The following is a 13554-nucleotide window of genomic DNA, read 5'->3' as shown; positions in this document are numbered from 1 at the left end:
TGACTGATGGTGCTGAAGGCATGTGTTTGTCTTCCTCCTGACATGTCGGGTCAGTGGAAAGCAGACTGGGAAACAGTGACCTGTTTGATTCATGTTATGGGCACAGGCATGCATTTCACGTGTCTCCCTTTTGCTGCCTCCTGCTCTTAAAATGAGAGTCATGGACACTGCAGAAAGGTTCACGCCCACTGAATGTCACTATGAAATTGGAGCATTAACAAGTGTACACATATTGTGAGTCCACATCATCGGCTGGGACAGGCCTGCTCATTGTCCCCGTATCCAAATCCAACACGGAGCGTCACGTTGGCAAACTATTACATTTGCCCTGGCATAGCCCAGGGGCAGAAAGAAGGTTGGGCAATACTCAGGCTAACAGCATCAGCCACACAGGAAGGCAGAGTTCCGCAAGCTGAGAGAGCAGGCAGAGGAACGAACGTGCTTTACATTTCACATAGAGAGGAGGGGTGCACCGTTCCCGGAAGTACTGCAATACCAGGTCGATGCGTGGAGTGGACGGAGCAAGCCCCTATTCCATCTCCCAGTTCCAAAAATCAATTTAATATATGGTCCCCGGGTAGGGGACGTATCAGATATTAAACTGATAAGAACAGATACTACACTTGATCTTAGCCAAAAGGCCGAGAAGCGATGCCGTCAAAGGGTCGGAGGTGAAGGGCGGATTGGCTGCACACTCACTCTCGATGCCGGTTCTCAAAACCCAAGTAGCAGTTTCGGGAAGCGCGAGTAAGAGTACCACCAACGACAGTGGAGGAAAACCTCTCAGAATCGCTCCAAAGCATGTTCTCTTAGAGAAGCAAATGTGCAAATTGTGGCTCTCTCTGGGTGAAAAGGGACTCTGCTTGTTGCTAGAGTTCGTGACGCAGTGTCAGTGTTTTTGAAAGCAAATCAAGCACTGACAGCCCCTGGTGGACATGCCACCAAAGTGCAGCTGATGCACATTTCAGCAGCAAAGCCAATACCGCATGTTTTACCAAAGATGACAAAGATTTACCAACAGGCCTGTGTGCTTTCCTGCGCTTGTATTAGCGCATATGTTGCTCAACGCAAAGGTAGCAATCCGGAAGTGGGCTTCAATTTCCAGGCACTTGAACGTACATATGCCCATTGTACTGTACTACCACTGCTTACTGATGCTCGGCATCACCGTGTAAGCTCTGCTTCGTTTCAAGCAGCCTAAAATGCTTACAGCCCCCGTGAATGACTTGAGGGTTGCCTCTTGTTTTAATTTTCACAGTATATGTCAGGGGAGAGCGCGAACGCAGTCCCCCACTACCAGAAATTATGCAGTCGAGATTCCCACATTTGGGGAATTCGCAGAGGTCAGCTCGGCCGGAGTGCAATGGCTGAGCCTCGCCCTGGGTGAACCACCTTCGTGATCATGGTGTCTCCCCTGCCAGGTAAGTATGAGTTGCACAGCTCAGAGATCGGCTGCCCTGTAGCAGACACGCCACGCTGACTGATGGTGCTGAAGGCATGTGTTTGTCTTCCTCCTGACATGTCGGGTCAGTGGAAAGCAGACTGGGAAACAGTGACCTGTTTGATTCATGTTATGGGCACAGGCATGCATTTCACGTGTCTCCCTTTTGCTGCCTCCTGCTCTTAAAATGAGAGTCATGGACACTGCAGAAAGGTTCACGCCCACTGAATGTCACTATGAAATTGGAGCATTAACAAGTGTACACATATTGTGAGTCCACATCATCGGCTGGGACAGGCCTGCTCATTGTCCCCGTATCCAAATCCAACACGGAGCGTCACGTTGGCAAACTATTACATTTGCCCTGGCATAGCCCAGGGGCAGAAAGAAGGTTGGGCAATACTAAGGCTAACAGCATCAGCCACACAGGAAGGCAGAGTTCCGCAAGCTGAGAGAGCAGGCAGAGGAACGAACGTGCTTTACATTTCACATAGAGAGGAGGGGTGCACCGTTCCCGGAAGTACTGCAATACCAGGTCGATGCGTGGAGTGGACGGAGCAAGCCCCTATTCCATCTCCCAGTTCCAAAAATCAATTTAATATATCGTCCCCGGGTAGGGGACGTATCTGATATTAAACTGATAAGAACAGATACTACACTTGATCTTAGCCAAAAGGCCGAGAAGCGATGCCGTCAAAGGGTCGGAGGTGAAGGGCGGATTGGCTGCACACTCACTCTCGATGCCGGTTCTCAAAACCCAAGTAGCAGTTTCGGGAAGCGCGAGTAAGAGTACCACCAACGACAGTGGAGGAAAACCTCTCAGAATCGCTCCAAAGCATGTTCTCTTAGAGAAGCAAATGTGCAAATTGTGGCTCTCTCTGGGTGAAAAGGGACTCTGCTTGTTGCTAGAGTTCGTGACGCAGTGTCAGTGTTTTTGAAAGCAAATCAAGCACTGACAGCCCCTGGTGGACATGCCACCAAAGTGCAGCTGATGCACATTTCAGCAGCAAAGCCAATACCGCATGTTTTACCAAAGATGACAAAGATTTACCAACAGGCCTGTGTGCTTTCCTGCGCTTGTATTAGCGCATATGTTGCTCAACGCAAAGGTAGCAATCCGGAAGTGGGCTTCAATTTCCAGGCACTTGAACGTACATATGCCCATTGTACTGTACTACCACTGCTTACTGATGCTCGGCATCACCGTGTAAGCTCTGCTTCGTTTCAAGCAGCCTAAAATGCTTACAGCCCCCGTGAATGACTTGAGGGTTGCCTCTTGTTTTAATTTTCACAGTATATGTCAGGGGAGAGCGCGAACGCAGTCCCCCACTACCAGAAATTATGCAGTCGAGATTCCCACATTTGGGGAATTCGCAGAGGTCAGCTCGGCCGGAGTGCAATGGCTGAGCCTCGCCCTGGGTGAACCACCTTCGTGATCATGGTGTCTCCCCTGCCAGGTAAGTATGAGTTGCACAGCTCAGAGATCGGCTGCCCTGTAGCAGACACGCCACGCTGACTGATGGTGCTGAAGGCATGTGTTTGTCTTCCTCCTGACATGTCGGGTCAGTGGAAAGCAGACTGGGAAACAGTGACCTGTTTGATTCATGTTATGGGCACAGGCATGCATTTCACGTGTCTCCCTTTTGCTGCCTCCTGCTCTTAAAATGAGAGTCATGGACACTGCAGAAAGGTTCACGCCCACTGAATGTCACTATGAAATTGGAGCATTAACAAGTGTACACATATTGTGAGTCCACATCATCGGCTGGGACAGGCCTGCTCATTGTCCCCGTATCCAAATCCAACACGGAGCGTCACGTTGGCAAACTATTACATTTGCCCTGGCATAGCCCAGGGGCAGAAAGAAGGTTGGGCAATACTCAGGCTAACAGCATCAGCCACACAGGAAGGCAGAGTTCCGCAAGCTGAGAGAGCAGGCAGAGGAACGAACGTGCTTTACATTTCACATAGAGAGGAGGGGTGCACCGTTCCCGGAAGTACTGCAATACCAGGTCGATGCGTGGAGTGGACGGAGCAAGCCCCTATTCCATCTCCCAGTTCCAAAAATCAATTTAATATATGGTCCCCGGGTAGGGGACGTATCAGATATTAAACTGATAAGAACAGATACTACACTTGATCTTAGCCAAAAGGCCGAGAAGCGATGCCGTCAAAGGGTCGGAGGTGAAGGGCGGATTGGCTGCACACTCACTCTCGATGCCGGTTCTCAAAACCCAAGTAGCAGTTTCGGGAAGCGCGAGTAAGAGTACCACCAACGACAGTGGAGGAAAACCTCTCAGAATCGCTCCAAAGTATGTTCTCTTAGAGAAGCAAATGTGCAAATTGTGGCTCTCTCTGGGTGAAAAGGGACTCTGCTTGTTGCTAGAGTTCGTGACGCAGTGTCAGTGTTTTTGAAAGCAAATCAAGCACTGACAGCCCCTGGTGGACATGCCACCAAAGTGCAGCTGATGCACATTTCAGCAGCAAAGCCAATACCGCATGTTTTACCAAAGATGACAAAGATTTACCAACAGGCCTGTGTGCTTTCCTGCGCTTGTATTAGCGCATATGTTGCTCAACGCAAAGGTAGCAATCCGGAAGTGGGCTTCAATTTCCAGGCACTTGAACGTACATATGCCCATTGTACTGTACTACCACTGCTTACTGATGCTCGGCATCACCGTGTAAGCTCTGCTTCGTTTCAAGCAGCCTTAAATGCTTACAGCCCCCGTGAATGACTTGAGGGTTGCCTCTTGTTTTAAATTTCACAGTATATGTCAGGGGAGAGCGCGAACGCAGTCCCCCACTACCAGAAATTATGCAGTCGAGATTCCCACATTTGGGGAATTCGCAGAGGTCAGCTCGGCCGGAGTGCAATGGCTGAGCCTCGCCCTGGGTGAACCACCTTCGTGATCATGGTGTCTCCCCTGCCAGGTAAGTATGAGTTGCACAGCTCAGAGATCGGCTGCCCTGTAGCAGACACGCCACGCTGACTGATGGTGCTGAAGGCATGTGTTTGTCTTCCTCCTGACATGTCGGGTCAGTGGAAAGCAGACTGGGAAACAGTGACCTGTTTGATTCATGTTATGGGCACAGGCATGCATTTCACGTGTCTCCCTTTTGCTGCCTCCTGCTCTTAAAATGAGAGTCATGGACACTGCAGAAAGGTTCACGCCCACTGAATGTCACTATGAAATTGGAGCATTAACAAGTGTACACATATTGTGAGTCCACATCATCGGCTGGGACAGGCCTGCTCATTGTCCCCGTATCCAAATCCAACACGGAGCGTCACGTTGGCAAACTATTACATTTGCCCTGGCATAGCCCAGGGGCAGAAAGAAGGTTGGGCAATACTCAGGCTAACAGCATCAGCCGCACAGGAAGGCAGAGTTCCGCAAGCTGAGAGAGCAGGCAGAGGAACGAACGTGCTTTACATTTCACATAGAGAGGAGGGGTGCACCGTTCCCGGAAGTACTGCAATACCAGGTCGATGCGTGGAGTGGACGGAGCAAGCCCCTATTCCATCTCCCAGTTCCAAAAATCAATTTAATATATGGTCCCCGGGTAGGGGACGTATCAGATATTAAACTGATAAGAACAGATACTACACTTGATCTTAGCCAAAAGGCCGAGAAGCGATGCCGTCAAAGGGTCGGAGGTGAAGGGCGGATTGGCTGCACACTCACTCTCGATGCCGGTTCTCAAAACCCAAGTAGCAGTTTCGGGAAGCGCGAGTAAGAGTACCACCAACGACAGTGGAGGAAAACCTCTCAGAATCGCTCCAAAGTATGTTCTCTTAGAGAAGCAAATGTGCAAATTGTGGCTCTCTCTGGGTGAAAAGGGACTCTGCTTGTTGCTAGAGTTCGTGACGCAGTGTCAGTGTTTTTGAAAGCAAATCAAGCACTGACAGACCCTGGTGGACATGCCACCAAAGTGCAGCTGATGCACATTTCAGCAGCAAAGCCAATACCGCATGTTTTACCAAAGATGACAAAGATTTACCAACAGGCCTGTGTGCTTTCCTGCGCTTGTACTAGCGCATATGTTGCTCAACGCAAAGGTAGCAATCCGGAAGTGGGCTTCAATTTCCAGGCACTTGAACGTACATATGCCCATTGTACTGTACTACCACTGCTTACTGATGCTCGGCATCACCGTGTAAGCTCTGCTTCGTTTCAAGCAGCCTAAAATGCTTACAGCCCCCGTGAATGACTTGAGGGTTGCCTCTTGTTTTAATTTTCACAGTATATGTCAGGGGAGAGCGCGAACGCAGTCCCCCACTACCAGAAATTATGCAGTCGAGATTCCCACATTTGGGGAATTCGCAGAGGTCAGCTCGGCCGGAGTGCAATGGCTGAGCCTCGCCCTGGGTGAACCACCTTCGTGATCATGGTGTCTCCCCTGCCAGGTAAGTATGAGTTGCACAGCTCAGAGATCGGCTGCCCTGTAGCAGACACGCCACGCTGACTGATGGTGCTGAAGGCATGTGTTTGTCTTCCTCCTGACATGTCGGGTCAGTGGAAAGCAGACTGGGAAACAGTGACCTGTTTGATTCATGTTATGGGAACAGGCATGCATTTCACGTGTCTCCCTTTTGCTGCCTCCTGCTCTTAAAATGAGAGTCATGGACACTGCAGAAAGGTTCACGCCCACTGAATGTCACTATGAAATTGGAGCATTAACAAGTGTACACATATTGTGAGTCCACATCATCGGCTGGGACAGGCCTGCTCATTGTCCCCGTATCCAAATCCAACACGGAGCGTCACGTTGGCAAACTATTACATTTGCCCTGGCATAGCCCAGGGGCAGAAAGAAGGTTGGGCAATACTCAGGCTAACAGCATCAGCCACACAGGAAGGCAGAGTTCCGCAAGCTGAGAGAGCAGGCAGAGGAACGAACGTGCTTTACATTTCACATAGAGAGGAGGGGTGCACCGTTCCCGGAAGTACTGCAATACCAGGTCGATGCGTGGAGTGGACGGAGCAAGCCCCTATTCCATCTCCCAGTTACAAAAATCAATTTAATATATGGTCCCCGGGTAGGGGACGTATCAGATATTAAACTGATAAGAACAGATACTACACTTGATCTTAGCCAAAAGGCCGAGAAGCGATGCCGTCAAAGGGTCGGAGGTGAAGGGCGGATTGGCTGCACACTCACTCTCGATGCCGGTTCTCAAAACCCAAGTAGCAGTTTCGGGAAGCGCGAGTAAGAGTACCACCAACGACAGTGGAGGAAAACCTCTCAGAATCGCTCCAAAGCATGTTCTCTTAGAGAAGCAAATGTGCAAATTGTGGCTCTCTCTGGGTGAAAAGGGACTCTGCTTGTTGCTAGAGTTCGTGACGCAGTGTCAGTGTTTTTGAAAGCAAATCAAGCACTGACAGCCCCTGGTGGACATGCCACCAAAGTGCAGCTGATGCACATTTCAGCAGCAAAGCCAATACCGCATGTTTTACCAAAGATGACAAAGATTTACCAACAGGCCTGTGTGCTTTCCTGCGCTTGTATTAGCGCATATGTTGCTCAACGCAAAGGTAGCAATCCGGAAGTGGGCTTCAATTTCCAGGCACTTGAACGTACATATGCCCATTGTACTGTACTACCACTGCTTACTGATGCTCGGCATCACCGTGTAAGCTCTGCTTCGTTTCAAGCAGCCTAAAATGCTTACAGCCCCCGTGAATGACTTGAGGGTTGCCTCTTGTTTTAATTTTCACAGTATATGTCAGGGGAGAGCGCGAACGCAGTCCCCCACTACCAGAAATTATGCAGTCGAGATTCCCACATTTGGGGAATTCGCAGAGGTCAGCTCGGCCGGAGTGCAATGGCTGAGCCTCGCCCTGGGTGAACCACCTTCGTGATCATGGTGTCTCCCCTGCCAGGTAAGTATGAGTTGCACAGCTCAGAGATCGGCTGCCCTGTAGCAGACACGCCACGCTGACTGATGGTGCTGAAGGCATGTGTTTGTCTTCCTCCTGACATGTCGGGTCAGTGGAAAGCAGACTGGGAAACAGTGACCTGTTTGATTCATGTTATGGGCACAGGCATGCATTTCACGTGTCTCCCTTTTGCTGCCTCCTGCTCTTAAAATGAGAGTCATGGACACTGCAGAAAGGTTCACGCCCACTGAATGTCACTATGAAATTGGAGCATTAACAAGTGTACACATATTGTGAGTCCACATCATCGGCTGGGACAGGCCTGCTCATTGTCCCCGTATCCAAATCCAACACGGAGCGTCACGTTGGCAAACTATTACATTTGCCCTGGCATAGCCCAGGGGCAGAAAGAAGGTTGGGCAATACTAAGGCTAACAGCATCAGCCACACAGGAAGGCAGAGTTCCGCAAGCTGAGAGAGCAGGCAGAGGAACGAACGTGCTTTACATTTCACATAGAGAGGAGGGGTGCACCGTTCCCGGAAGTACTGCAATACCAGGTCGATGCGTGGAGTGGACGGAGCAAGCCCCTATTCCATCTCCCAGTTCCAAAAATCAATTTAATATATCGTCCCCGGGTAGGGGACGTATCTGATATTAAACTGATAAGAACAGATACTACACTTGATCTTAGCCAAAAGGCCGAGAAGCGATGCCGTCAAAGGGTCGGAGGTGAAGGGCGGATTGGCTGCACACTCACTCTCGATGCCGGTTCTCAAAACCCAAGTAGCAGTTTCGGGAAGCGCGAGTAAGAGTACCACCAACGACAGTGGAGGAAAACCTCTCAGAATCGCTCCAAAGCATGTTCTCTTAGAGAAGCAAATGTGCAAATTGTGGCTCTCTCTGGGTGAAAAGGGACTCTGCTTGTTGCTAGAGTTCGTGACGCAGTGTCAGTGTTTTTGAAAGCAAATCAAGCACTGACAGCCCCTGGTGGACATGCCACCAAAGTGCAGCTGATGCACATTTCAGCAGCAAAGCCAATACCGCATGTTTTACCAAAGATGACAAAGATTTACCAACAGGCCTGTGTGCTTTCCTGCGCTTGTATTAGCGCATATGTTGCTCAACGCAAAGGTAGCAATCCGGAAGTGGGCTTCAATTTCCAGGCACTTGAACGTACATATGCCCATTGTACTGTACTACCACTGCTTACTGATGCTCGGCATCACCGTGTAAGCTCTGCTTCGTTTCAAGCAGCCTAAAATGCTTACAGCCCCCGTGAATGACTTGAGGGTTGCCTCTTGTTTTAATTTTCACAGTATATGTCAGGGGAGAGCGCGAACGCAGTCCCCCACTACCAGAAATTATGCAGTCGAGATTCCCACATTTGGGGAATTCGCAGAGGTCAGCTCGGCCGGAGTGCAATGGCTGAGCCTCGCCCTGGGTGAACCACCTTCGTGATCATGGTGTCTCCCCTGCCAGGTAAGTATGAGTTGCACAGCTCAGAGATCGGCTGCCCTGTAGCAGACACGCCACGCTGACTGATGGTGCTGAAGGCATGTGTTTGTCTTCCTCCTGACATGTCGGGTCAGTGGAAAGCAGACTGGGAAACAGTGACCTGTTTGATTCATGTTATGGGCACAGGCATGCATTTCACGTGTCTCCCTTTTGCTGCCTCCTGCTCTTAAAATGAGAGTCATGGACACTGCAGAAAGGTTCACGCCCACTGAATGTCACTATGAAATTGGAGCATTAACAAGTGTACACATATTGTGAGTCCACATCATCGGCTGGGACAGGCCTGCTCATTGTCCCCGTATCCAAATCCAACACGGAGCGTCACGTTGGCAAACTATTACATTTGCCCTGGCATAGCCCAGGGGCAGAAAGAAGGTTGGGCAATACTCAGGCTAACAGCATCAGCCACACAGGAAGGCAGAGTTCCGCAAGCTGAGAGAGCAGGCAGAGGAACGAACGTGCTTTACATTTCACATAGAGAGGAGGGGTGCACCGTTCCCGGAAGTACTGCAATACCAGGTCGATGCGTGGAGTGGACGGAGCAAGCCCCTATTCCATCTCCCAGTTCCAAAAATCAATTTAATATATGGTCCCCGGGTAGGGGACGTATCAGATATTAAACTGATAAGAACAGATACTACACTTGATCTTAGCCAAAAGGCCGAGAAGCGATGCCGTCAAAGGGTCGGAGGTGAAGGGCGGATTGGCTGCACACTCACTCTCGATGCCGGTTCTCAAAACCCAAGTAGCAGTTTCGGGAAGCGCGAGTAAGAGTACCACCAACGACAGTGGAGGAAAACCTCTCAGAATCGCTCCAAAGTATGTTCTCTTAGAGAAGCAAATGTGCAAATTGTGGCTCTCTCTGGGTGAAAAGGGACTCTGCTTGTTGCTAGAGTTCGTGACGCAGTGTCAGTGTTTTTGAAAGCAAATCAAGCACTGACAGCCCCTGGTGGACATGCCACCAAAGTGCAGCTGATGCACATTTCAGCAGCAAAGCCAATACCGCATGTTTTACCAAAGATGACAAAGATTTACCAACAGGCCTGTGTGCTTTCCTGCGCTTGTATTAGCGCATATGTTGCTCAACGCAAAGGTAGCAATCCGGAAGTGGGCTTCAATTTCCAGGCACTTGAACGTACATATGCCCATTGTACTGTACTACCACTGCTTACTGATGCTCGGCATCACCGTGTAAGCTCTGCTTCGTTTCAAGCAGCCTAAAATGCTTACAGCCCCCGTGAATGACTTGAGGGTTGCCTCTTGTTTTAAATTTCACAGTATATGTCAGGGGAGAGCGCGAACGCAGTCCCCCACTACCAGAAATTATGCAGTCGAGATTCCCACATTTGGGGAATTCGCAGAGGTCAGCTCGGCCGGAGTGCAATGGCTGAGCCTCGCCCTGGGTGAACCACCTTCGTGATCATGGTGTCTCCCCTGCCAGGTAAGTATGAGTTGCACAGCTCAGAGATCGGCTGCCCTGTAGCAGACACGCCACGCTGACTGATGGTGCTGAAGGCATGTGTTTGTCTTCCTCCTGACATGTCGGGTCAGTGGAAAGCAGACTGGGAAACAGTGACCTGTTTGATTCATGTTATGGGCACAGGCATGCATTTCACGTGTCTCCCTTTTGCTGCCTCCTGCTCTTAAAATGAGAGTCATGGACACTGCAGAAAGGTTCACGCCCACTGAATGTCACTATGAAATTGGAGCATTAACAAGTGTACACATATTGTGAGTCCACATCATCGGCTGGGACAGGCCTGCTCATTGTCCCCGTATCCAAATCCAACACGGAGCGTCACGTTGGCAAACTATTACATTTGCCCTGGCATAGCCCAGGGGCAGAAAGAAGGTTGGGCAATACTCAGGCTAACAGCATCAGCCGCACAGGAAGGCAGAGTTCCGCAAGCTGAGAGAGCAGGCAGAGGAACGAACGTGCTTTACATTTCACATAGAGAGGAGGGGTGCACCGTTCCCGGAAGTACTGCAATACCAGGTCGATGCGTGGAGTGGACGGAGCAAGCCCCTATTCCATCTCCCAGTTCCAAAAATCAATTTAATATATGGTCCCCGGGTAGGGGACGTATCAGATATTAAACTGATAAGAACAGATACTACACTTGATCTTAGCCAAAAGGCCGAGAAGCGATGCCGTCAAAGGGTCGGAGGTGAAGGGCGGATTGGCTGCACACTCACTCTCGATGCCGGTTCTCAAAACCCAAGTAGCAGTTTCGGGAAGCGCGAGTAAGAGTACCACCAACGACAGTGGAGGAAAACCTCTCAGAATCGCTCCAAAGTATGTTCTCTTAGAGAAGCAAATGTGCAAATTGTGGCTCTCTCTGGGTGAAAAGGGACTCTGCTTGTTGCTAGAGTTCGTGACGCAGTGTCAGTGTTTTTGAAAGCAAATCAAGCACTGACAGACCCTGGTGGACATGCCACCAAAGTGCAGCTGATGCACATTTCAGCAGCAAAGCCAATACCGCATGTTTTACCAAAGATGACAAAGATTTACCAACAGGCCTGTGTGCTTTCCTGCGCTTGTACTAGCGCATATGTTGCTCAACGCAAAGGTAGCAATCCGGAAGTGGGCTTCAATTTCCAGGCACTTGAACGTACATATGCCCATTGTACTGTACTACCACTGCTTACTGATGCTCGGCATCACCGTGTAAGCTCTGCTTCGTTTCAAGCAGCCTAAAATGCTTACAGCCCCCGTGAATGACTTGAGGGTTGCCTCTTGTTTTAATTTTCACAGTATATGTCAGGGGAGAGCGCGAACGCAGTCCCCCACTACCAGAAATTATGCAGTCGAGATTCCCACATTTGGGGAATTCGCAGAGGTCAGCTCGGCCGGAGTGCAATGGCTGAGCCTCGCCCTGGGTGAACCACCTTCGTGATCATGGTGTCTCCCCTGCCAGGTAAGTATGAGTTGCACAGCTCAGAGATCGGCTGCCCTGTAGCAGACACGCCACGCTGACTGATGGTGCTGAAGGCATGTGTTTGTCTTCCTCCTGACATGTCGGGTCAGTGGAAAGCAGACTGGGAAACAGTGACCTGTTTGATTCATGTTATGGGAACAGGCATGCATTTCACGTGTCTCCCTTTTGCTGCCTCCTGCTCTTAAAATGAGAGTCATGGACACTGCAGAAAGGTTCACGCCCACTGAATGTCACTATGAAATTGGAGCATTAACAAGTGTACACATATTGTGAGTCCACATCATCGGCTGGGACAGGCCTGCTCATTGTCCCCGTATCCAAATCCAACACGGAGCGTCACGTTGGCAAACTATTACATTTGCCCTGGCATAGCCCAGGGGCAGAAAGAAGGTTGGGCAATACTCAGGCTAACAGCATCAGCCACACAGGAAGGCAGAGTTCCGCAAGCTGAGAGAGCAGGCAGAGGAACGAACGTGCTTTACATTTCACATAGAGAGGAGGGGTGCACCGTTCCCGGAAGTACTGCAATACCAGGTCGATGCGTGGAGTGGACGGAGCAAGCCCCTATTCCATCTCCCAGTTCCAAAAATCAATTTAATATATGGTCCCCGGGTAGGGGACGTATCAGATATTAAACTGATAAGAACAGATACTACACTTGATCTTAGCCAAAAGGCCGAGAAGCGATGCCGTCAAAGGGTCGGAGGTGAAGGGCGGATTGGCTGCACACTCACTCTCGATGCCGGTTCTCAAAACCCAAGTAGCAGTTTCGGGAAGCGCGAGTAAGAGTACCACCAACGACAGTGGAGGAAAACCTCTCAGAATCGCTCCAAAGCATGTTCTCTTAGAGAAGCAAATGTGCAAATTGTGGCTCTCTCTGGGTGAAAAGGGACTCTGCTTGTTGCTAGAGTTCGTGACGCAGTGTCAGTGTTTTTGAAAGCAAATCAAGCACTGACAGCCCCTGGTGGACATGCCACCAAAGTGCAGCTGATGCACATTTCAGCAGCAAAGCCAATACCGCATGTTTTACCAAAGATGACAAAGATTTACCAACAGGCCTGTGTGCTTTCCTGCGCTTGTATTAGCGCATATGTTGCTCAACGCAAAGGTAGCAATCCGGAAGTGGGCTTCAATTTCCAGGCACTTGAACGTACATATGCCCATTGTACTGTACTACCACTGCTTACTGATGCTCGGCATCACCGTGTAAGCTCTGCTTCGTTTCAAGCAGCCTAAAATGCTTACAGCCCCCGTGAATGACTTGAGGGTTGCCTCTTGTTTTAATTTTCACAGTATATGTCAGGGGAGAGCGCGAACGCAGTCCCCCACTACCAGAAATTATGCAGTCGAGATTCCCACATTTGGGGAATTCGCAGAGGTCAGCTCGGCCGGAGTGCAATGGCTGAGCCTCGCCCTGGGTGAACCACCTTCGTGATCATGGTGTCTCCCCTGCCAGGTAAGTATGAGTTGCACAGCTCAGAGATCGGCTGCCCTGTAGCAGACACGCCACGCTGACTGATGGTGCTGAAGGCATGTGTTTGTCTTCCTCCTGACATGTCGGGTCAGTGGAAAGCAGACTGGGAAACAGTGACCTGTTTGATTCATGTTATGGGCACAGGCATGCATTTCACGTGTCTCCCTTTTGCTGCCTCCTGCTCTTAAAATGAGAGTCATGGACACTGCAGAAAGGTTCACGCCCACTGAATGTCACTATGAAATTGGAGCATTAACAAGTGTACACATATTGTGAGTCCACATCATCGGCTGGGACAG

At 50.1% G+C, this 13554-nt stretch overlaps 18 non-coding genes across 18 annotated transcripts; all 18 read right to left on the bottom strand.

The window, feature by feature from the left end:
* Positions 1 to 462: 462 nt before the first annotated feature.
* LOC131960126 (U2 spliceosomal RNA) lies at positions 463 to 653 on the bottom strand. Its single transcript, XR_009389596.1, has one exon. It is a non-coding gene; the product is annotated as a U2 spliceosomal RNA (small nuclear RNA).
* Positions 654 to 1265: 612 nt separating this feature from the next.
* LOC131959173 (U1 spliceosomal RNA) lies at positions 1266 to 1429 on the bottom strand. The gene has a single exon (XR_009389402.1). It is a non-coding gene; the product is annotated as a U1 spliceosomal RNA (small nuclear RNA).
* Positions 1430 to 1939: 510 nt separating this feature from the next.
* LOC131960892 (U2 spliceosomal RNA) lies at positions 1940 to 2130 on the bottom strand. Its single transcript, XR_009389786.1, has one exon. It is a non-coding gene; the product is annotated as a U2 spliceosomal RNA (small nuclear RNA).
* A 612-nt stretch (positions 2131 to 2742) lies between these two features.
* On the bottom strand, positions 2743 to 2906 carry LOC131959166 (U1 spliceosomal RNA). Its single transcript, XR_009389401.1, has one exon. It is a non-coding gene; the product is annotated as a U1 spliceosomal RNA (small nuclear RNA).
* Positions 2907 to 3416: 510 nt separating this feature from the next.
* Positions 3417 to 3607, bottom strand: LOC131960125 (U2 spliceosomal RNA). The gene has a single exon (XR_009389595.1). It is a non-coding gene; the product is annotated as a U2 spliceosomal RNA (small nuclear RNA).
* A 612-nt stretch (positions 3608 to 4219) lies between these two features.
* LOC131959154 (U1 spliceosomal RNA) lies at positions 4220 to 4383 on the bottom strand. The gene has a single exon (XR_009389399.1). It is a non-coding gene; the product is annotated as a U1 spliceosomal RNA (small nuclear RNA).
* Positions 4384 to 4893: 510 nt separating this feature from the next.
* On the bottom strand, positions 4894 to 5084 carry LOC131960116 (U2 spliceosomal RNA). The gene has a single exon (XR_009389593.1). It is a non-coding gene; the product is annotated as a U2 spliceosomal RNA (small nuclear RNA).
* A 612-nt stretch (positions 5085 to 5696) lies between these two features.
* Positions 5697 to 5860, bottom strand: LOC131959148 (U1 spliceosomal RNA). The gene has a single exon (XR_009389398.1). It is a non-coding gene; the product is annotated as a U1 spliceosomal RNA (small nuclear RNA).
* A 510-nt stretch (positions 5861 to 6370) lies between these two features.
* LOC131960770 (U2 spliceosomal RNA) lies at positions 6371 to 6561 on the bottom strand. The gene has a single exon (XR_009389749.1). It is a non-coding gene; the product is annotated as a U2 spliceosomal RNA (small nuclear RNA).
* Positions 6562 to 7173: 612 nt separating this feature from the next.
* LOC131959141 (U1 spliceosomal RNA) lies at positions 7174 to 7337 on the bottom strand. Its single transcript, XR_009389397.1, has one exon. It is a non-coding gene; the product is annotated as a U1 spliceosomal RNA (small nuclear RNA).
* Positions 7338 to 7847: 510 nt separating this feature from the next.
* LOC131960885 (U2 spliceosomal RNA) lies at positions 7848 to 8038 on the bottom strand. Its single transcript, XR_009389785.1, has one exon. It is a non-coding gene; the product is annotated as a U2 spliceosomal RNA (small nuclear RNA).
* A 612-nt stretch (positions 8039 to 8650) lies between these two features.
* LOC131959135 (U1 spliceosomal RNA) lies at positions 8651 to 8814 on the bottom strand. The gene has a single exon (XR_009389396.1). It is a non-coding gene; the product is annotated as a U1 spliceosomal RNA (small nuclear RNA).
* A 510-nt stretch (positions 8815 to 9324) lies between these two features.
* On the bottom strand, positions 9325 to 9515 carry LOC131960110 (U2 spliceosomal RNA). The gene has a single exon (XR_009389592.1). It is a non-coding gene; the product is annotated as a U2 spliceosomal RNA (small nuclear RNA).
* A 612-nt stretch (positions 9516 to 10127) lies between these two features.
* Positions 10128 to 10291, bottom strand: LOC131959129 (U1 spliceosomal RNA). Its single transcript, XR_009389395.1, has one exon. It is a non-coding gene; the product is annotated as a U1 spliceosomal RNA (small nuclear RNA).
* Positions 10292 to 10801: 510 nt separating this feature from the next.
* LOC131960104 (U2 spliceosomal RNA) lies at positions 10802 to 10992 on the bottom strand. The gene has a single exon (XR_009389591.1). It is a non-coding gene; the product is annotated as a U2 spliceosomal RNA (small nuclear RNA).
* A 612-nt stretch (positions 10993 to 11604) lies between these two features.
* Positions 11605 to 11768, bottom strand: LOC131959122 (U1 spliceosomal RNA). The gene has a single exon (XR_009389394.1). It is a non-coding gene; the product is annotated as a U1 spliceosomal RNA (small nuclear RNA).
* Positions 11769 to 12278: 510 nt separating this feature from the next.
* LOC131960097 (U2 spliceosomal RNA) lies at positions 12279 to 12469 on the bottom strand. Its single transcript, XR_009389590.1, has one exon. It is a non-coding gene; the product is annotated as a U2 spliceosomal RNA (small nuclear RNA).
* Positions 12470 to 13081: 612 nt separating this feature from the next.
* Positions 13082 to 13245, bottom strand: LOC131959115 (U1 spliceosomal RNA). The gene has a single exon (XR_009389393.1). It is a non-coding gene; the product is annotated as a U1 spliceosomal RNA (small nuclear RNA).
* Positions 13246 to 13554: the final 309 nt, after the last annotated feature.

Source organism: Centropristis striata, chromosome 2 (genome assembly GCF_030273125.1).
Source record: "Centropristis striata isolate RG_2023a ecotype Rhode Island chromosome 2, C.striata_1.0, whole genome shotgun sequence".
Classification (NCBI taxonomy): domain Eukaryota; kingdom Metazoa; phylum Chordata; class Actinopteri; order Perciformes; family Serranidae; genus Centropristis; species Centropristis striata.
Note: the sequence above shows the minus strand (reverse complement) of the source record. Positions and strands in the feature narration are given on the sequence as shown.